Below are 20,923 nucleotides of genomic sequence, written 5' to 3'. Positions count from 1 at the left end.
AGATAGATAGATAGATAGATAGATATGAAAGAAATGCACTCATAAATTTGTTACATCAAAATTATGATTGCTGAAAGATTTTGCTTGGCTTGATGGGTCATGTTCTCAAGCACTACATAATGCCAAAGGTCTCGGTCAATAGTCATTTCCTCTGTGAGGCTCAAAATTTGAAGATTATGCTCCAGAGTCTTAGTGCTCCTCATCCCTTCACAGAGACCAGCAATTGTTTATACAGGTGTCCTCATCCATATGCATCACATGACCATACCAATGCAGTCCTCTCTCTTGCATACAACATCTGATTCCTCTTATGCCTAACTTTTCTCTCCAGATCCTTACTCTCTATCAAACATGCACACTGACATTGCAAATCCAGTGAAGCATACTGGCTTCATTATATATGTGTGTGTGTGTGCATATATATATTACATATATATATCTATGTATGTATACATATACACACAAACATATATATATATATATATATATATACATACATACATATATATATGTATATGTACGTATACGTATATGTACACACACACACATATAATCACAATGAGATGAGGATATTAAAACCTTTTATAGGTATATTAATCCGAGATTCACTGCTTTAATATATTATATTTTGAAGAGATATTTCTTCAATGAATATATTATATAAAATATCGTAAAATATCAAACATTATTATCAATTAAGAAATCAGAGATATCTAATGGATACAAATTAATTTAATAATTAATCAACATATTTGCCTACAATTGTTTCATTTCAGAAACAAAATAAGAATTACTAAACATACATAAATATATAATTTTGCATTTTAAATACCTTGTATGAAAAATCATCAACGTGTACAAAGTACAATAAGAATTACATTAAGATACATTTGGAATCTTCAGAATATATAGACATGTTTATTCTCAGGATTCCAAATGTATCCTAATGTAATCTTTGTTGTCCGTTGTACACCCTGATAATTTTTTCATACAAGATATTTAAAATGCAAGATTATATATTTATATATGTTTTTGTAATTTAAATTTTGTTTGTGAAATGAAACAATTGTAGATGAATATGTTGATTAATTAATAAATTAATTTGTATCCATTAGATCTCACTATTTTCTAACTTGATATATATATACACGCGCATTCATATATATTTGTATATATATCTGTGTGTATATGTGTATATGTGTATACATATATATGTACATATACATGTACATACATAGATGTATACCAATTCTCTCTTTACTCTTTTTTACTCTTTTACTCTTTTAATTGTTTCAGTCATTTGACTGTGGCCGTGCTGGAGCACCGCCTTTAGTCGAGCAAATCGACCCCAGGACTTATTCTTTGGAAGTCTAGTACTTATTCTATCAGTCTCTTTTGCCAAACTGCTAAGTGACGGGGATGTAAACACACCAGCATCGATTGTCAAGCGATGTTGGCGGGTACACAGACACACAAACATATACACACACACATACGTATATATCTATATACCTATATATGACAGGCTTCTTTCATTTTTCATCTACCAAATCCACTCACAAGGCTTTGGTTGGCTCGAGACTATAGTAGAAGACACTTGCCCAAGGTGCCACGCAGTGGGACTGAACCTGAAACCATGTGGTTTGTAAGCAAGCTACATACCACATAGCCACTCCTACAATTCGTGTATATATATTTTTTAAAAAACTTTTAGCAATAAAACCATGACCACAAGTATTAACACCCCAACCCAATTCATGTTAAATGATTTGTGGTTTTAGTCTTGTATTTTCTTCCTAACCAAACCCTCCTCACTAGCACACATGCATCTGAACTGCTAGAATCTCTCAATACCACCGTTTACCCTGAAGCAAAAACTGAAATGTAAATCTGTTAATTCATAAGCATATTATGCCACCTGAAGAGGCTCTTTTGCACTGGTGTTATTACATCATTCCACTCCCAGTAAAGAGCAGTACAACTCGAAGCTGAAACAACTGTTGTGCTGATAAATGCTTTTTGTTACACTGTCTTCCCCATTAATCTTGAATATGTGTGTGTGTGGTGTGTGTGTTGTGTTAAATAAAATAAGATAACAAGGCCAAAGCAATGTGATATTCCTAGGACATTTATAAATAGAAAGGTGGTCTTACAGCTGTTTCAGGGAAACAAATGATATCCCATCATCAGAGACGAGTTAAAAGAGCTTCAATATCACCAGAATAACTTCTTCTTAAACACGAACTCTACTAATTCCTTCCATTGAAGCTCTTTTAACTTGTCTCTGATGATAGGATACCATTTATTTCCAGGAAACAGCTGTGAGACCACCTTTCTATTTATAAGTGTCCAAGGATTATCAAATTGCCTTGGTTTTTTAAAATTATATATATGACCTGCCTTAGACTTCTCACTCATGCTATTATTGAACTGGAAGCTTACCAGCAGTCCTTCTGTAGCACTTACATAGCCTTACCTGCCATTTGGGTCTTCTAGATACCAAAACATCTCATATTATATATATATATATATATATATATATATACATACACACACACACACCGGCATATATGTACACACACATGCACACATTCATGCTCACACACATGCACAGACATATATGTACTCCACCACAGACACATGCACACATACACACATACATACACACACACACACTCATGCTCACACACACAAGCACCCATATCACTTATACATTCTTTCTCTCTCAAGCTGCCTCCATTTTCCTCTCACACCTTTCTCATTCTTTGCTAAATTCTTAAGCATTATTCATTTCTCTCTCTCTCCCTCTTTTCACCGCTAAGCTTCTTTCTGATCTCACACTCACTTTTTCTTTCATTTCATCGTTATTCCATCTCACCTCCATCTCTATATTTTCCGTTTTCATCTCTCAATGGACAACACCAAGAAAAGTTTACCTCTAATCCAAAATGTAGGCTAATTAACTAAGCTAAAGTGGAGATAGAACTAATCAGTAAGAAAATCTTTTAAGTAAGATTGATAATAACATTAGAAATGTAACTAAGACTCTAAGAGTAAAAAGAAAACAGACACTGTAATTAGCTTGTTTAAAAATATTAATAATATACACTCTCTCGGTCACTCAGTTTGATATTGTTGATGTCAATCTTTTGATCTCTCAACCAGTACTCACCAATGCCACTCGCTTCACAAAGTGATGCTATAATGTAAACAGAAAATATTTTGTATGCAATAAAAACCCCGCTCTTAAAACAAATATTCTGCTGCATGTGTAAAATACAAAGAAACAACACAAAATGAAAAAAAAAACCATATAGGTTCATTTGATATCAGCATGAGTTAGTTGGGATATATATATATATATATTTACAGAGATGTACTTGCATAGCAAGTGACCTGAGCTGAGATCACGTGCTGAAACAATGCAGCATGGAAGGTGTTTATAAGCTATTTAAAAACACACAAAAACTGTTAGATTCCCTTCAACATTAAAATCTAATTTATCAAAATATTTTCGTCCCTTTGAGGATGTGACCTGTTCACTGACAAAATTCTGTGCTGCACAGAATTTTGTCAGTGAACAGGTTGCAGTCTCAAAGTTACGAAAGTATTTTGACAAATTAAATTTAAATGTTGAAGTGAATCTAATGGTCTTTGTATTTTTAAATGGCTTATAAACACCTTCCACACTGCAATTGTTTATATATATATATATATATATATATATATCTTTCTATGTATGTATTGTATATGTATATATATAGTGTATCATCCCATAAATAATGCACTTTTTTCAATTTCATGAGCTAAAAGCCAGAGGGGGCTGGGGTAAACTACTTGCATCAACTTGCTATAAAAGCAGGGAGTATTTTTACCTTATTCTTAGTGCAAGTTTTGAAGAGTGCATTTCGATTTTAACAGTTATTTTTTTTTTTAAGCTATAATGGAAATGACAAAGGAGCATATTTGGCATATTTTGTTTAATGAATTCAATAACGGCAACAATTCAATGGAAAGTGTGAGGAATATTAATGCAGTATATGGGGATCAGACAATAAGCTTCATATGATTTCTTCACAGCTGTGATGGTGTTTGTCTCAACCCAATGTATATTGTTCTTAACACAAGATGTCTATGAAAAGGTTTTCTCTCTGACAATCAGTGGCATACACACACACACACACACACACACACACACAAATGGTTATTTTGATATAATGCTGTTTAAATGTGTGCACAAAGAATGAATGTGTTTATATATATGTTATATATGTGTATATGTATACATATGTGTGTGTGTGTGTATATATATATACATACATATATATATATACATACATACATATATACATATATATATCTACACACACATATATATATACATACATACATACATACATACATACATACATACATACATACATACATATATATATATATATATTATATATATATATATATATATACATATATATACATATATATATATACATATATATATGTACATATATATATATATATATATATATATATATATATATATATATATATATTATATATGACATACATACAGATAGATAGATTGATAGATAGATAGATATGAAAGAAATGCACTCAGAAATTTGCTACATCAAAATTATGATTGCATAAAGATAATGAAACAGCCATTTCTCATTAATGCCAAAGGGCATACATTAGATAGTTTTTGAAAAGTCCTCATTAGTACATCGAAAAATGTTAACCTCATATTAACCCTAACTGTTAATTCTAGCATTGTAAACTTCTTAAGTGTCTCCCACAAATCACACACTAATGTATAAAAAAAACTAAACAACAAATGTATATCATCATTGTTGTCACCACCACCACCATCATCATTACCATCATTGTTGTCATTTACGTCTGTTGTTCATGTTGGCATGTGTTAGACGGTTTGGCCAGAGATGGCAAGCTGGAGATGCCCTTCCTAACATATATTTAAATCCTTGCATTGTGATGTCAAAATTTCAGTGTTATGAACATCTAATTAGGGACTTGAACTCACTACCTCATCATTGTCAGCGTGACACTCTAACCACTGAGCTATGCACCTTCACATTAAGACTTGGGTAATTGACATAATTAAAATGAAAATGAGTCAAAGGAAACAACTCGGAATAGTCAGACACACAAGTCTGGACAACAAAGACAAGCAGAGGGATACTTATTTGTATAGAAGAAAATTCTTGATTTTGGGAAACTGTAATCATTTCAAGAGAAAGTAAACAAATACCTTGCAGCAACTGATTCTAAAAGAGGTGAGATAATCTCAAGGAAGCAGTAATTCTCTAAAATAAATATGCTATAATGAGAAATGTCTGTGGTTTTTTTTGCTTGTTTGTTTTTCTGCTGGAGACAAGAGAACAGGAATGAATGCATTTGTCTACCTCAATATACATCATCAGTAAGGTAGCAAGCTGGCAGAAACATTAGCACACTGGGCAAAATGCTTAGTGGTATTTCGTTTGCCACTACGTTCTGAGTTCAAATTCCGCTGAGGTCGACTTAGCCTTTCATCCTTTCGGAGTCGATTAAATAAGTACCAGTTACACAACTAGGGTCGATATAATCAACTTAATCTGTTTGTCAGTCCTTGTTTGTCCTCTCTGTGTTTAGCCCCTTGTGGGTAGTAAAGAAATAGGTATTTCATCTACCTCTACTTTCTGAGTTCAAATTCTGCCGCGGTTAACTTTACCTTTCATCCTTTTGGGGTCAATTAAATAAGTACCAGTTAATCTGTTTGTCCCCTCTGTGTGTATCCCCTTGTGGGCAGTAAAGAAATAAGAAGCGTAAGCTCACCGGGTGAAATGTTTAGTTATACTTTGTCTTTACGTTCCGAGATCAAATTCTATCAAGGTCACCTTTGCTTTTCATCCTTCCTTATAAGTACCAGTTTTGTGCTGGAGTCAATCTAATTGACTGGTCTCCTCCCCAAAAATTTCGGGCCTTGTGCCTAGAGTAGAAAAGACTATACATCATCTGTGCTGCATTGATCTACATTGACTTCAGTCAGTAATAAGACTTAGATATATACAAAAAGAGCAGTGAATACTTATATGGCTATGTTAATTTGCATAGATAGGCGCGGGCATGGCTGTGTGGTTAGGGAGCTTGCTTCCTAGCTATATGGTTTCGGGTTCAGTCCCACTGCATGGCACTTTGGGTAGGTGTCTTTCACTATAGCCCCGAGCTGACCGGAGCTTTGTGATTGAATTCGGTAGGTGGAAGTTACTGCCGTGTGTGTATGTGTGCGTGTAGGTGCTTGTGCCTCTCCGAAAGAGAGAGAGAGGGAAATTGGAAAATGAGCTAAGGGAAATAATTCAGAGAGGCCAGGGGCATTAATTTGTAGTAACAATGATGAAAAAATGTATACAAAACAACGTTCAAGATAAATTCTTGATTAATTGAAGCAATCTTTACTTTAAGAGAAAGTAGCCACACATATAACAGTAGCTGAAATTTAATCTGAATGAGAGGGGAAGGTAAACTCAAAGAATCAGCAATTCTCTGGAATTAAGGATACAAGAACTTCACTGGATCTATTATTATTGTAACACCAAAGGCGGTGAACTGGCAGAATTGTTGGCACACTAGGCAAAATACTTAGCAGCATTTCGTCTGTCCTTATGTTCTGAGTTCAAATTCTGCCAAGGTCAACTTTGCCTTTCATTTTTTTTCAGAGTCAATAAATTAAATACCAGTTGAGCACTGGGGTTGATGTAATCAACCTACCCCCTCCCCCGAATAAGCTGGCCTTATTATAAAATCAACAATTTCATGCACACACATATACATTCACACATGTACACACACACACACACAAATAAATACACATGTACATACTAATGTTTATACTCATAACCTCATTCAGGTATTCACTATGGACTCACAATTTCAAATACATACACATGTACAATACACCTTGGCTGCAAGTATATATACACACAACCAAATATGTTTGTCAGTTAGTGTTTCATTTCAGTCGAAGTATCACAAAATTTTCTTACACTATTCCCTTAAAGGGGCAAAATGTGAGCAATGTCACCTAGGGGAACTGAAGCAAGCGTCTGCCATTAATTTAATGGTCATGATAACCATTACATTAAGTAGACCCTGACAACTCTCATCAGTCTAAGTAGAAGCTTTATGTGTACAAGTGAGGCATTGAGTAAATCGGTTTTGATTTGTTCGAAGCATTAGGCATGGTGGAAATGACTCATTTTTTTTTCTCTTTTAAAACGCATCTTAAATGAAAAGGAAACATTAAATAATGGCTCATAATATATCTGACAAATACTTACTTGCATGCAGAGGGTGAGTAAATTTACATACAGAAGTTGAGCCATATGTCTGTTGATTAGAAGATGGCTCTGATATCCTGGTATGTACATGCACACATGTATGCATGCATACAATCATGCATAAACACATGCATGTGTACACACATATATGTACATGCATACATACATAGATGCAAACAGTCATGCATAAATACATATATATATATACATATACATATATATAGATTTATACATATATATAGATATATATACATACATGTACATACAAATACATATGTACATACATGCATGCATATACATATATGCATACATACATACAAACAGGCATATATACATGCATACAATTAATACATACATATACACATGCATACACAAATACATACATACATACACACATATACACATAGAAACATGCATACACTCATGCATAAATACATGCATATGTACATACATATATGTACATGCATACATACAAGCAAACAATCACGAATAAATACATACATATATATACATATATATATGTATATATATATATATATATATGTATATATATATATGTATATATATATATATATATATATATATACACACACACATACACATATATATATATATATATATATATATATATATGGTTAGTTAGATAGAAAGATATAGATATATATATATATATACATATACATACAAATACATGTGTACATACATGCATGCATATACATATATGCATACATGCGTACAATTAATACATACACACAAATACATACATATACACATAAGTATGTACATGCATGCATGCATACATACATACATACATACATACATACATACATACATACATCAAGTGCAAGCATAACAGGTCAGGTAATGTAGTTTGGGACAGATAAGAAAATGTATGTACTCTCATAGAGGTCGGCTGTCCTGCTGAAGTGAATTATCTCTTTGAAAATCAAAGAGAAAGAAGATAACTATGGACAACTGTTTCAAAACTTCCAGCTTCTTATATCCGGATTAGAAATTTACATTTATACCAATAATATTTGGTGCACTTGGTTTTGTAAGTAAATACCTAACTGTCAGTCTGGATCAGCTTGGATTTTCAGAAAAGAAATCAACCAACTGACTCTCTCATTACAAATGCAATCTGAAAGCAGAACAGTAAAATTATGCAAGACTTTTTCTCAGGTTTAAAATGTGACATTGTTTACGTATTTACATTCCAACAGTGGAACTTTGTATCTTCGTCAGAAACTAGCTACTTCTTCAAAAGTTAAAATTTAGATAATTAAAAACAGAAAAGTACATACATACTTACATACATGCATACATCTATATATGTTTCTTTATTACCCACAAGGGGCTAAACATAGAGGGGACAAACAAGGACAGACAAACGGATTAAGTCGATTACATCGACCCCAGTGTGTAACTGGTACTTAATTTATCGACCCCGAAAGGATGAAAGGCAAAGTCGACCTCGGCGGAATTTTAACTCAGAACGTCAAGACAGACGAAATACGGCTACGCATTTCGCCCGGCGTGCTAACGATTCTACCAGCTCGCCGCCTTTTTTATATATACATACATCTATATAATTTACTGTTCCATCATAGGTATTTTTAATATTTTTTTATGCGCTCTTTTCAAGCCTAGCCAGGCTCATGGTCCCGGTTTCCTGGTTTCTGTGGTGTATGCGTTTCCCCCAGCTGGACGGGATGCCAGTCTATCGCAGCGTTACTTAAGAAATAGGAAGAGAGAGTGAGAGAAAGTTGGGGCAAAAGAGTACAACAGGGGTTATTTATGGGATGGTCCCATACATACATACATACATACATACATACTCTCTCTCACACACACACACCACACACACACACACATATATACGTATGTATATGTATATATGTACAGAAATATTTGTATATATTGGTGGAGTTTGAAGTAGATAAGGCAACTAAATATTGTATTAAAAACCCCATTTGGAAAAGAAAAGTTGCAAGCTGTCAATAGGGTGAGGATCCACATCTTCTGTAAACATTACATTCTTCAAGTTTTTCTGTTCAAAGGGGTTTTAAATCCAATACTTACATGCGATTATCATCAGCAAACTGCAACTTAAAAGGCTTCTTGAATGGCAATGACATGCTTAATGAAAAATTACCATCAATTGCTTGCTTCTCAAAAAAATAATAAAAGTTAGCTATGCTTGATATATAACTTTATCTACTTCAAGTTTCCCATTAAAAACAAATTATTTCCTGTCTCTTGAAGTTTTTAAATTCTTATAACATTTCATTTATACCCCCCCCCCACATATATACAGAGTGTGTAAGATATTTGAGGACAAATTTATGTTTGTAAAAAAAAACAGATATATAATAACAGACAAAATGGCTGATTGTTAGTAAGGAGAGACACACAAATAAGAAAGAAGAAAGCAAAGGATCAATGATGAGGTCACGGAAGTGTGACAAAAGAACTCTGGCCGAAAAAAGATTAAGATTAATGTAAAAAATGAATAAAGTTGAAGCAAATTAACACCAAATGTATAGGGCATGTGTTTTTATTGGCTAAACTGGCAACATGACCATCCCCAAATACAACAATAAGATAATAACTTCATTATCAAAAAATGCTATGAGGATAAAAATAAACCTTCTTTTCTATAATGTTATACAATAAAGCCACCTTCAGCTTCAGTAACTGCTTCTCTACTAGATCTATATCATCTACATGCTTGAATCAAGTGGTCCTGGTTCATTTTGGACATTACTCTGACTATGGCTGCTTTCAAAGAATCTTTGGTATTATAGGTATATTCATTGACCTCTCAAAATTGTTCCCCATGAAATAGTCCAATAGATTAAGATCTGCAGAAGTTGGAGGCCTAATGTTAGGGGCTGTGTGGTCATGAAAATTTTCAGCCATCCATTCCTGGCTTACTTGAGCCTTGTGTGATGGTGCAGAGTCTTCCATTGCATACTTTGTCTATTCAGATCTTTACAACTCTTTCCAAGAAATCAATGTAGGCAGCAGAGTCAGCTCTAAGGCCTAGTGGAAAGAAGTATGGATGCATCACATGACCTTCACTGCTGACAGCCCCTAAAACTATGACAGTTGCAAAAAAATTTTGTATGCATAACTCTTAGAACTTCATAGGGGTCTGCACATAAACATCTGTCATTTTGTCTGTTAACTTTTTGATCTTGGTTGAAGTTTTCCTTGTTTAAGGAAAACCAAATCAAATCTTCTTCTGCAAAATTTTTCAGTTTGTTTAAGTACCTTTTAGATCTAATATAGCAATTTTCTTTAGCTTTTTCTGACATAAATTGCTCTTTCCTCATCATACAAGACTTATATCTGATGTCTTCCAGGACAACATTTCTGATTGTTCCTGCAGACACATGGAGATCTTTTACAATTGACCTTATGGATTTCATAGAATTGTAATCAATGGTCTGTTGAACTTGCTGGATAAATGCAGATGCTCTGATGACTTCAGAGCATTTAGAATGCTTTCTATGCTTTGATACTGGTAATATGTTTTCATCTTCAGTCTCTAGCTCTTTATGAACTTTGTAGACAAAGGATTTAGTGAATTTAAAAAATTCAAGATATTTGTAAATTGCTATGCTCAGCCTTTGTAGCCACAATATCAACATGCATATTCATTTTTTGAGTAAGCTGAAGGTCTGCATTATCATTTTCTGAAACAAAGATTATATAGAATTAGCATAAAAAGCAGCCAGGACCCCCCAAAAGATATGTCTACAAATAGTTTACACATCCTGTACATAAACACATATATATATATACACACACACTTACAACACATACACACATGCACGTGTGCACATTTAAGTGGGGATAAATGTTACCACTTGATATTAATTCTGCCTCTGTCACTAATATATACTATTTAATCACAACACTAGTGCTTGTTCAGGCACTGATTTTCTATATATTACTAGTAGAGGGATGAGTTGCTGCTATCTCTAGTCAATGAGTATCCATCACTGATGAGACCAAAGAAAGTAAAAATTACATGATCTGGTGACCTCAGTACAGGAGCAGGTGGGGAGTTATCTCCCTGCTAGCAATATACCCAAAACTGCATTTTGCATTGAAAGCCTATATGAGTTTCCCTCATAGTATTTACCGCAGTAGAGTTTTTTTCTAACAGAACACCACACATAAGTGGGGATGAACGGTCTACCCACAGACCTAGTACCCCTAGCAAGCTCTCCGTAGAGTATGTCCTTGGGGATTCTGCCATCTTTCATATGGCTAACATGCCCAAGCCATCTCATACGTCTTTGTGTGAGGAGTGCAAACATGCTTGGTATTCCTGCTTGCTTGAGGACATCTTTGTGACAGAGAGAGAGAGGAGAAATGAAGTGACAGAGAGAGAGAGGAGAAATGGAGTGACAGAGAATGAGAGGAGAAATGGAAAGACAAGAAAAGACATCAATAAGAAACTATGGCATTACAACCAGCCAGGAACAGTCTTCGCTACATTTGTGGTACCTGCCAGAGGGAGTGTTTGTCCAGGATAAGACTACACAGCCACAGCAGGAAATGTATCAGGACATGAAATGTAAAAGCTGGACTAGACTATTTAATGCGCAACTCCATTGTCTCCCGAGACAAAAAGGATGCCAACAATATAATATATATATATATATAAGAGATAATGGTGTCATTGAGACCCAAAGGTGTCAGGTAATGCTGAATAAGCGCTATAGACAGACCATAGTTAAGTTCCAGATTCGGTAATTCTGCGAATAAAAAGTTCAACGTTGGTTCTACGTCAGCATGTGTATATAAAAATTTTTTGCGTAATAAGATAAAAAACCAAGGCTATGCTCTAATATCTACACAGCATTGGTTTTTTATCTTATTATGCAAAAAATTATTATATATATGCATGAATGTATGCATATATATGCACATCTCTATTCATGTGTGGAGTGTACAATAGTTAGTATATAGGTCTATGTGTCTTCAAGTTATTGCCCATCTGAAAGTAAGTAAATATACATTTCCAAGCATATATACATCTGTATGTATATGTTGTTTTTACACATGTTTGCCCATAGCATAGTGGGTATTAAAGTTGGCTGTTTGAAATTCTCTTTCCACCTTTGTTCCTAAGGGAAGATAATATAAATATACCTGTGTACACTCACACACACACACACACATGCATACACACATGCACACACACACAGAGACATATTTGCATGTATAAGTATGCATAGTTGGATTGGTATATATATATACATATATATTTGCGTGCACAGACACACATGCACATATATACATCTGTGTGTATATATATAATATAACATACACACACACACATGTGCACACACGCATGCATATATAGGCTAACATACATATACTACATATGACATTTTTATATGTTGAAAATTTCCTCTTATCTAGAAGCTGGTATTGAGTTTGGTGTATATATATATATGCATACACATTCATGTGTATGTATGTGTACACAGACACATGTGCACAAATATACGTGTGTGTGTGTGTATATATAATATAACATGAGCGCGTGCACACACACACACACACGCATGCATATATACAGGCTAACATACATATACTACATTTGTGACATTTTTATATGTTGAAAATTCCCTCTTATCTAGAAGCTGGTATAGAGTTTCAAAGAATGTTTACTCTTCACTGGTAAACGTTGTAAGTCCAATTTCAGTTTGCTTTCAAAATATTTATGGCAATGTGGAGTGATATTCTATGTCTTTATCTATTTATTTCAACATTTGATTTAGTTATTTACTTCCACCCCATAACATCTTACTTTTCCCTTTTTTCATATTCATGGTAAAGGTATTTACTTTTCCGATTCTTCTATACAAACAAATAATATTATTATTTCCTACATAAATGTAGCTGTTTTGTTGTAGAATTGGTGAGTGGCTGAAAAATCGCTTTGTGGCAGTATTTGGTTTCATACCTTTAGAGAATCTGAGTTTAAATCCTGCTGAGGTTGATTTTGTTTTCCATAAATCTGTTGTTCAAAAAGTAAGGTGCTGGTGTCTATATCTCCATATATATAAAGCTGCAGTTGTCTGTGTGTGGCAGGTTTGGTAGCCTTCAACTAACATTATCTCCTCTGAGACCCTGTGGTGCAAGTTGACCAAAATTGAGAGTATGATAGAAGGCTTGCTCTTTCTTCCATAGAAGATAAAATTCAAATCAGACCATGTTAACACCAAAAATTATTTACATCAAAAAGGTGCTTTTTTTTCTATGAAAATCCCTATTTTTTACAATTTTTTGATTGCTGTGTCGCCATTTTTCGGTGTATTTCAACCAGAAAAATGTTCACTTAAAGAGAATAACAAGCTACATAATGCAAAATTTTTACGTTTCAAAAATTCCATTTCTAAAGGGTCGAAACAAATCCGAGCAATGCTGGGCGATACTGCTAGTATTTGATAATTCCCACCATCCAAATATCAGTCCTTACATCATCATCATCATCATCATCATCGTTTAATGTCCACTTTCCATGCTAGCATGGTTTGGACGATTTGACTGAGGTCTGGCGAACCAGATGGCTGCACCAGACTCCAATCTGATCTGGCAGAGTTTCTACAGCTTGATGCCCTTCCTAACGCCAACCACTCCGAGAGTGTAGTGGGTGTTTTTACATGCCACTGCCACGAGGGCCAGTCAGGCAGTACTGGCAACAGCCATGCTCAAATGGTGCTTTTTATGTGCCACCTGCGCAGGAGCCAGTCCAGCAACACTGGCAAAAAAATATTGTGGTTTTGCAGTAAGAAGCTTGCTTCTAAACCACACGGTTTGAGGTTCAGTCTCACTGCATGGCATCTTTGTCAAATGCCTTCAACTGTAACCTCAGGCTGAGTGAAGCCTTATGAGTGGATTTGATAGATGGAGGCTGAAAGAAGTCCGTCATATGTGTGTGTGTGTGTCTTTGTGTCTGTGTTTGTCTCCCACCTCCACTTGACAACCATTGTCAGTTTGTCTATGTCCCTGCAACATAAGAATTCAGCAATAAGGACCAGACTTAAAAAGAGATAAAAGGTACTGGCGTTGATTCAAGTAAAACTTCTTCAATGCAGTGCTCCAGCATGGCTGCAATAAAATGACTGAAACAAGTAAAACATAAAAGATGAAAAATTTATTCACTTCTTACCTTGAGAAAACACATGAAGTTGCATCTCCAGCTGATCTTCCACACTCCTTCCTTCCTACAGGTGAGTAACCATGTGGCTCCTCCACAAGAACCTGTTTGTTCCCACACATCATAGCTGATCCCCTGTTAGATCTTCTGCATGTCAAGGACTTGTTTATAAATGTTTGTAGTGGCAATAAGTCTCCTGTTCCAAACTTATACTGTTGAAGATCAACCTTGATCGAGCCGAGCTCTAATCAAGATCAAAAACATTCCAGCTGTGATCTGAATTTTTCAGGCATTGTATTTCTTGGATTATATTTCCTTATGTGCCCATCTCTTTTTATGACAATAGGGTATGATGTTCCGTTGACTGCAAATAGACTGTCTTACCAGTGGAACTGAATATACAAGAGCAAGTGGTCCGTTCTGGTTAGACATGAAGCTGGATAAGGCACGATAGTCAGGCAGTAATAAAGGATGAATGTGATGTAGGTGTTTACTACCTTTGTCCTACACTTCAAGGATAGCTTCCTCTCAGCCAATTTCTGACTAAGACTGATCACCCTGCTTTTCACCTCTTGTTAGTTCTTACCCACCTATGGTACTGATCAAACCAAACCAAATCTCAAATAATTTAACTATGATTTTGTTTTTGTTTATTCCTTCTCGAGCCATGCCTGGCTCATAAGGGCCGGTTTCCCGGTTTCTTTGGCATATAAGTTCCCCACCTGGACGGGATGCTGGTCCATTATAGGTGAGCTGCAAGATGCAGGAGGGAAGAGTGAGAGAAAATTGGGGCGAAAGAGTCAGCAGAAGTTCACCATTACCTTCTGCTGGAGCTACGTGGAGCTTAGGTGTTTCGCTCATAAACACACACATCACCTGATCTGAGATTCGAACTCACGATCTCTCGATCGCGAGTCCACTGCTCTGACCACTAGGCCATGTGCCTCCACAACACTGACGATGCTCTCAGGTGATATGGATTTGTTTTCCAGGTGCTGAGCTGCAGAGCCCACTAACTTTCCCGGGTTAATTTTTTGCTTCTGTCAACCATTTATTCTCCCTCAAAACAGTGCTAATCATGTTGATGTGTTAGGTGTCCAGTACTATTGAGGCAGCATCCCAGTTCACATAGAATATCCCTTAAAACCTCTGACTTCTGCAGTAATGGCTCTGATGCCAGTACATATAGAGTGGCTGAGAGGAGACATACTTAACATATGATACTGAACTGTTCCAATTGATGGCATTTACTCTGAACTACTAAGCAGATATTGCTGTACATTACAGTGATCCAGCTTTTGAAGATAGAACCAAAACCAGCTGCCATGAGGACAGCTACTAAGCACTGATGGTCAACCCTATTCAAAATTTTTAATTGATCTAAATTGATCAGGGTCCCATCCATTCCAGATTCCTTACCCAGCTTTTCTAAGATGTATTGTAAACGATGAATGTGATGTAGGTGTTCACCACCTTTGCCCTACACCTCAAGGATTATTTCCTCTCAGCCAATTTCTGATTGAGAATGATATCCCTACTCTTCACGTTTTGTTAGTTCTTACCCATCTATGGTACTGAGGTGGAGGTTGTCATGAATAGATCTGTTTGGTATGGTGCATGTCTGTACATCACTAACCAGAATATTGATGGCAAGCACCAATTCTCGGCTAACACCGTGGTAAAAAAATTGAATTATGTATCTAGCAGAGTTATGAGCCTGAAATTATCAAAATCATTCCTCTAGTTTGAGTGCCTTCTCAATAGCACCATTACTCCTTTTTTCACAGAACAGGAAATTTTGCCAGTTACAGGAGATATTTGCTGAGAGGCCCCAGAACAGCATAGAAAGGTAAAGCATTCATCATCATTGTTCGACCGTGGTCGAGACAATGGAATTTACTATGTTACACCAGACTTCACGGTTCATCATAGCATTACAGAGGTCCTGTTGTTGGATACCTGTATCCCTGGAGATTACATCAGGGTAGGAGAGTGTGCACCCTCTGGTATTGCGAGCAGATGGCTTCCAGAGGAGAAGAGTAGAAATTATCTCATTTTCAGCTCTGCAACAATGTCCAGAAAACTGAACTCTTCTACCTTTCACAAAAGATGATACAGGTGTTAGTTTCCCATATATTTGTGCTTTGGTTGGATGATGCTTCCACGAGAAATTTTGAGCTCTCATAAGGAGGCGAGTGTAAGTTCCATCCAACCGCCTCTCAAGCTTCTTTGATAACGTCCAGGTTTCTGAGCCATATAGTAGAATTGGTTCGACTGTGGCTTTGAAGATTTTAAGGTAAAGCATATAGGTCAAGCATGAAGTAAAGCAATACCAGTATGGAGAATAGCATGAAGATTTAGATGAACATAGACAGAAGAAAAAATACATGGTGAGGATGGATAGCAGGAATAAGAAGACAGTGAAGATGATTGAGAAGAATGTGAAGAATGAGATATCGCAAAGAGAAATACTCTATTATAAGTTAAGAAGTAAGAAAGGAAGGAAGGAATAAATAAATAAATAAATAAATAAATACATAAATGAATAAATAAATAAATAAATAAATAATAAATGAAGAAGTAGAAAGAAAAGCAGGCCCATTAAATTGTAAAGAAATTTGAGAGAGAGAAAGAAACTGAATTGATCGGAAAGAGATATTAAATGATTAATTATTCAACATGCCATAAAGCCTACCCCCTCTCTCCTTCTCTACAGGCCTGCAACTTACCCTACCCAAAACCCAAAAAAAAAAAAAATAAAAAAAAAATATATATATATCCATCAGTTGTTGACGTTAACTTTGGAAATGACGAGTCTGGTATAACAAAATAATCTTATAATGCAATGTGTTATGTCATTGAACTGACTGATCAAAATCACTAACTTGTTAAAATAAAGTCTAGTTATTTTTATGTGACTTGGTGTCTGCAATGATAACTCGTCTCTCCCTCTCTCCTCCCTCCTTTGATGTTTGTTTTGTGTGTGTGTCTGAGCTTGTGTGTGCTTGTGTTCGTATGCGTGTGTTGCTCAAAAAAAGGATTGTTTTCCACAAATTTCAAGAAACGCCAACCATTTTCCTTCGCTTTGCTTCATTCTTCATCATTCCACTCTTGCCCCATTCTCCAAATTCTTGCTCATGTTTGTACTGCTTTCTTTCTTTCTTTCTTTCTTTCTTTCTTTCTTTCTTTCTCTCTTCTTTCTTTTTCTCTTTCTTTTACTTTCTTTCTTCCTTCTCATTTTCCATATCATTGTTGTTGTTGTTGTTGTTGTTGTTATTATTGTTATTATTATCAACATCATCAGCATCATTATTATTATTACCATCATTATTATTTAAGGTGGCAAGCTGTCAGAGTTGTTAGCTTGCTGGGCAAACTGCTTAGCAGCATTTCAGCTGTCTTCATGTTCTGAGTTCAAATTCCACCAAGGTCGATTTTGATTTTCATCCATTCGGAGTTGATAAAAAGAGTACCAGTTGCATACTGGGGCCGATCTAATTAATTAACCTTCTCACCTGAAATTTCAGGCCTTGTGCCTTTAGTACAAAGGATTATATTATTATTATTATTATTATTATTAGTAGTAGTAGTAGTAGTAGTAGTAGTAGCAGCAGCAGCAGTAGCAGCAGTAGTAGTAGTAGTAGTAATAGTAGTAGTAGTAGTAATATCATTATTATTATTTAAGTTGGTGAGCTGGCACAACCAGCACGCCAGGCAAAACACTTCGTGGCATTTCGTCTGACCTTACATTCTGAGTTCAAATTCTGCTGAGGTCGACTTTACCTTTCATCCTTTCGAGATCAATAAATTAAATACCAGTGAAATACTGGGGTCGATGTAATCGACTAGTCCCCTCCCCACAAAAAATTTTAGACCCTGTATCTATAGTAGATAGGATTATTATGATTTTAATTATGTTTTTTTCCATCTTTCTTCAAATTTTCTTCCATTTCTCACCGAGTGTTTTCCGTACACCTAGGGCACAGAAGCTCATTTTATGCATTCCCAGATTACACACGCAAATTCACAGGTAAAATATGTATTTAAAAAATCAATAAATATATAAATTCATGAATGGATGTTGTTTTCACAACGATAATGCTCTTCTCAATACCATGATTTTTTGCACTTCCTGTAGGGATGGTAAGCCTGGTATCATTTTCAAGTAGGTTTCAGTACCTTTTTTTTATCAATCCTACAGATCCTACATTCACTGGTACTGTGGTACTTGAGATGCCACATTTTTTTCAATTTCTATTAGCAAGTCTTTATAATTATTGATCTTGTCAAATTCTTTCGCCGCTATATTGTGATCTCAAGGAATACTCATGTCAATTAATAAACACACCTTTTTTGTCTGATCTTTTATAATAATATCCGATTTATTAGCTTTTATAGTTTTGTCAGTATGTACGGGGAAGTCCCACAGAATCAACACATTTTGCTCTCTTTGAGAATAGAGTCAAGTTTTTTCAGTCTTTTATGTTTTTCGACAAGTATTAGCATCCAATTATTATTATTATTATTATTATCATTATTGTTGTTGTTATTATTATTATTATTATTGTTATTATTATTATTATTATTATTATCATTATTTAAGGTGGCAATCTGGCAGGATTGTTAGCTTGCTGGGCAAACTGCTTAGTGGCATTTCAGCTGTCCTTACATTCTGAATTAAAATTCTGCTGAAGTCAATTTTGATTTTCACCCATTCAGGGTTGATAAAAAGAGTACCAGTTGCATACTGGGGTTGATCTAATTAACTGGCCCCTTCTCCCCAAATTTCAGACCTTATGCCTTTAGTAGAAAGGATTCTTTTTCTTATTATTGAGTGAGAGAGCAGTGCATGCCATCAAAGTGACACTGGGGTAAAACATACAAAGCCCATTATGACTACTTGTCTGATAAGGGTTCACCAGGCACATGCATCACAACTATATGTACCTGACATAGTGGTCTCATATCAAGATAAGCAGCACATGACCTTGCAGGTGGGGCTCAGTTAAAATTTTCTTCAGGTTGAATAGCACATCCTGCTCAAAAGGTCCCTGAATAAGGGTTGTTTGAGGATGTTGAACGAAACACCCATGATTCCAAAGGTGAATTACACAAACCCAAAAGAATTCTTCTCAACGCATGGCTATGATGCTCCCCCGCTACTTTTGCTCATGATCAGAGATGTGAATATTATCAGCTACTAATGGACATGCTCAACTGGTTAAGGTCAAGCAACTGACTGGCATATCTGTGGTATTGAGCAGAATATTTGCTGTAGCCCATCTTTTATAACAAGACAAAACAATGTACATGATAACACTTCCTATTAGTTAAGACCAGAAGTCATGAGAGCCACTGTCTGGTACTGCATGGGGGCATTTATTATTGTTGTTGTTGTTGTTGTCATCATCATCATCATCATCATTATTATTATTATTATTACTACTATTATTATCATCATCATCATCATCATCATCATCATATTATTATTATTATTATTATTATTATTATTATTATTATTATTATTATTATTATTATTATTATTATTATTATCATCATTATCATTATCATTATTGTTATTATTACTTTTTCTCTTTATCACAGGTTTTCTTGCAGCTTCTGGAGCCTTACATGTTTAGCGAGCTTACTACCTGCAGCTTACGGAACTATTCTATTCGTTCTTTTCAGCTATCTAATACTTACCTGATTATTCAGGCCATGCCAAGGAGGCAAACCTTTTGTAACAGTTCTGCTGGGTACTCTATTCCAATTTCCTTCATATTCCTCCTGAAGCCTTCTGTTCGTAAGGAGCCAACAATAATTGGCACTATCTTCACCTTCTTCATTTTCCATAGCCAGGCTATTTTGTACCTTTTTGCCTTCCTCCTTGACTATTCATGGATCGAATTGGTATGCAACATCAACTATACAGCATATGTGGTGCACCTTGTCCACCACCACTAGATCTGGTCTGTTATGCTCTAGCACCTGATCTGTTTGGATTGGGAAATCCCTGAGAATTTTGCTAGTCTCCAACTTAGCCACTTTCTGTGGTTTGTGCTTATACCACTCTTGCCTCTCTCTGGCCCCCACTTTTCACACAGTTTCCAGTGTAGCCCTTTCACTATCTGGTCATGTCGCCACAATTTGTAATGGTTTTGAACAAGTCTAGAGCATTCATTCATGCTATGAGCAATGGTTTCACCCACTCTATTGCAGATGCGGCACAGTGGAAACACTTGCTAATTCCTGAGGTTGACCCTCCAGTTTGTGGATAGAGCTTGGTCCTGCACTGCCATTATTATTATTATTATTATTATTATTATTATTATTATTATTGTTATTATTATTATTACTTTTTTTTTCTTCTTTCAAATTTGCTTCCATTTCTTGCCGA

The 20,923-nt window shown here is 35.3% G+C and overlaps 1 long non-coding RNA gene across 1 annotated transcript in view; it reads right to left on the bottom strand.

The window, feature by feature from the left end:
* Positions 1 to 20,441: 20,441 nt before the first annotated feature.
* The window catches only part of LOC118763233, a 27,348-nt gene continuing 26,866 nt past the window's right edge, over positions 20,442 to 20,923 (bottom strand). The window contains exon 3 of the long non-coding RNA XR_004998983.1: positions 20,442 to 20,597. This is a non-coding gene — a long non-coding RNA (uncharacterized LOC118763233). The remainder of the gene's footprint in view (positions 20,598 to 20,923) is intronic.

This window comes from Octopus sinensis, linkage group LG4 (assembly GCF_006345805.1).
Source record: "Octopus sinensis linkage group LG4, ASM634580v1, whole genome shotgun sequence".
Lineage (NCBI taxonomy): Eukaryota > Metazoa > Mollusca > Cephalopoda > Octopoda > Octopodidae > Octopus > Octopus sinensis.
This window is presented reverse-complemented; position numbering and strand designations above follow the sequence as displayed.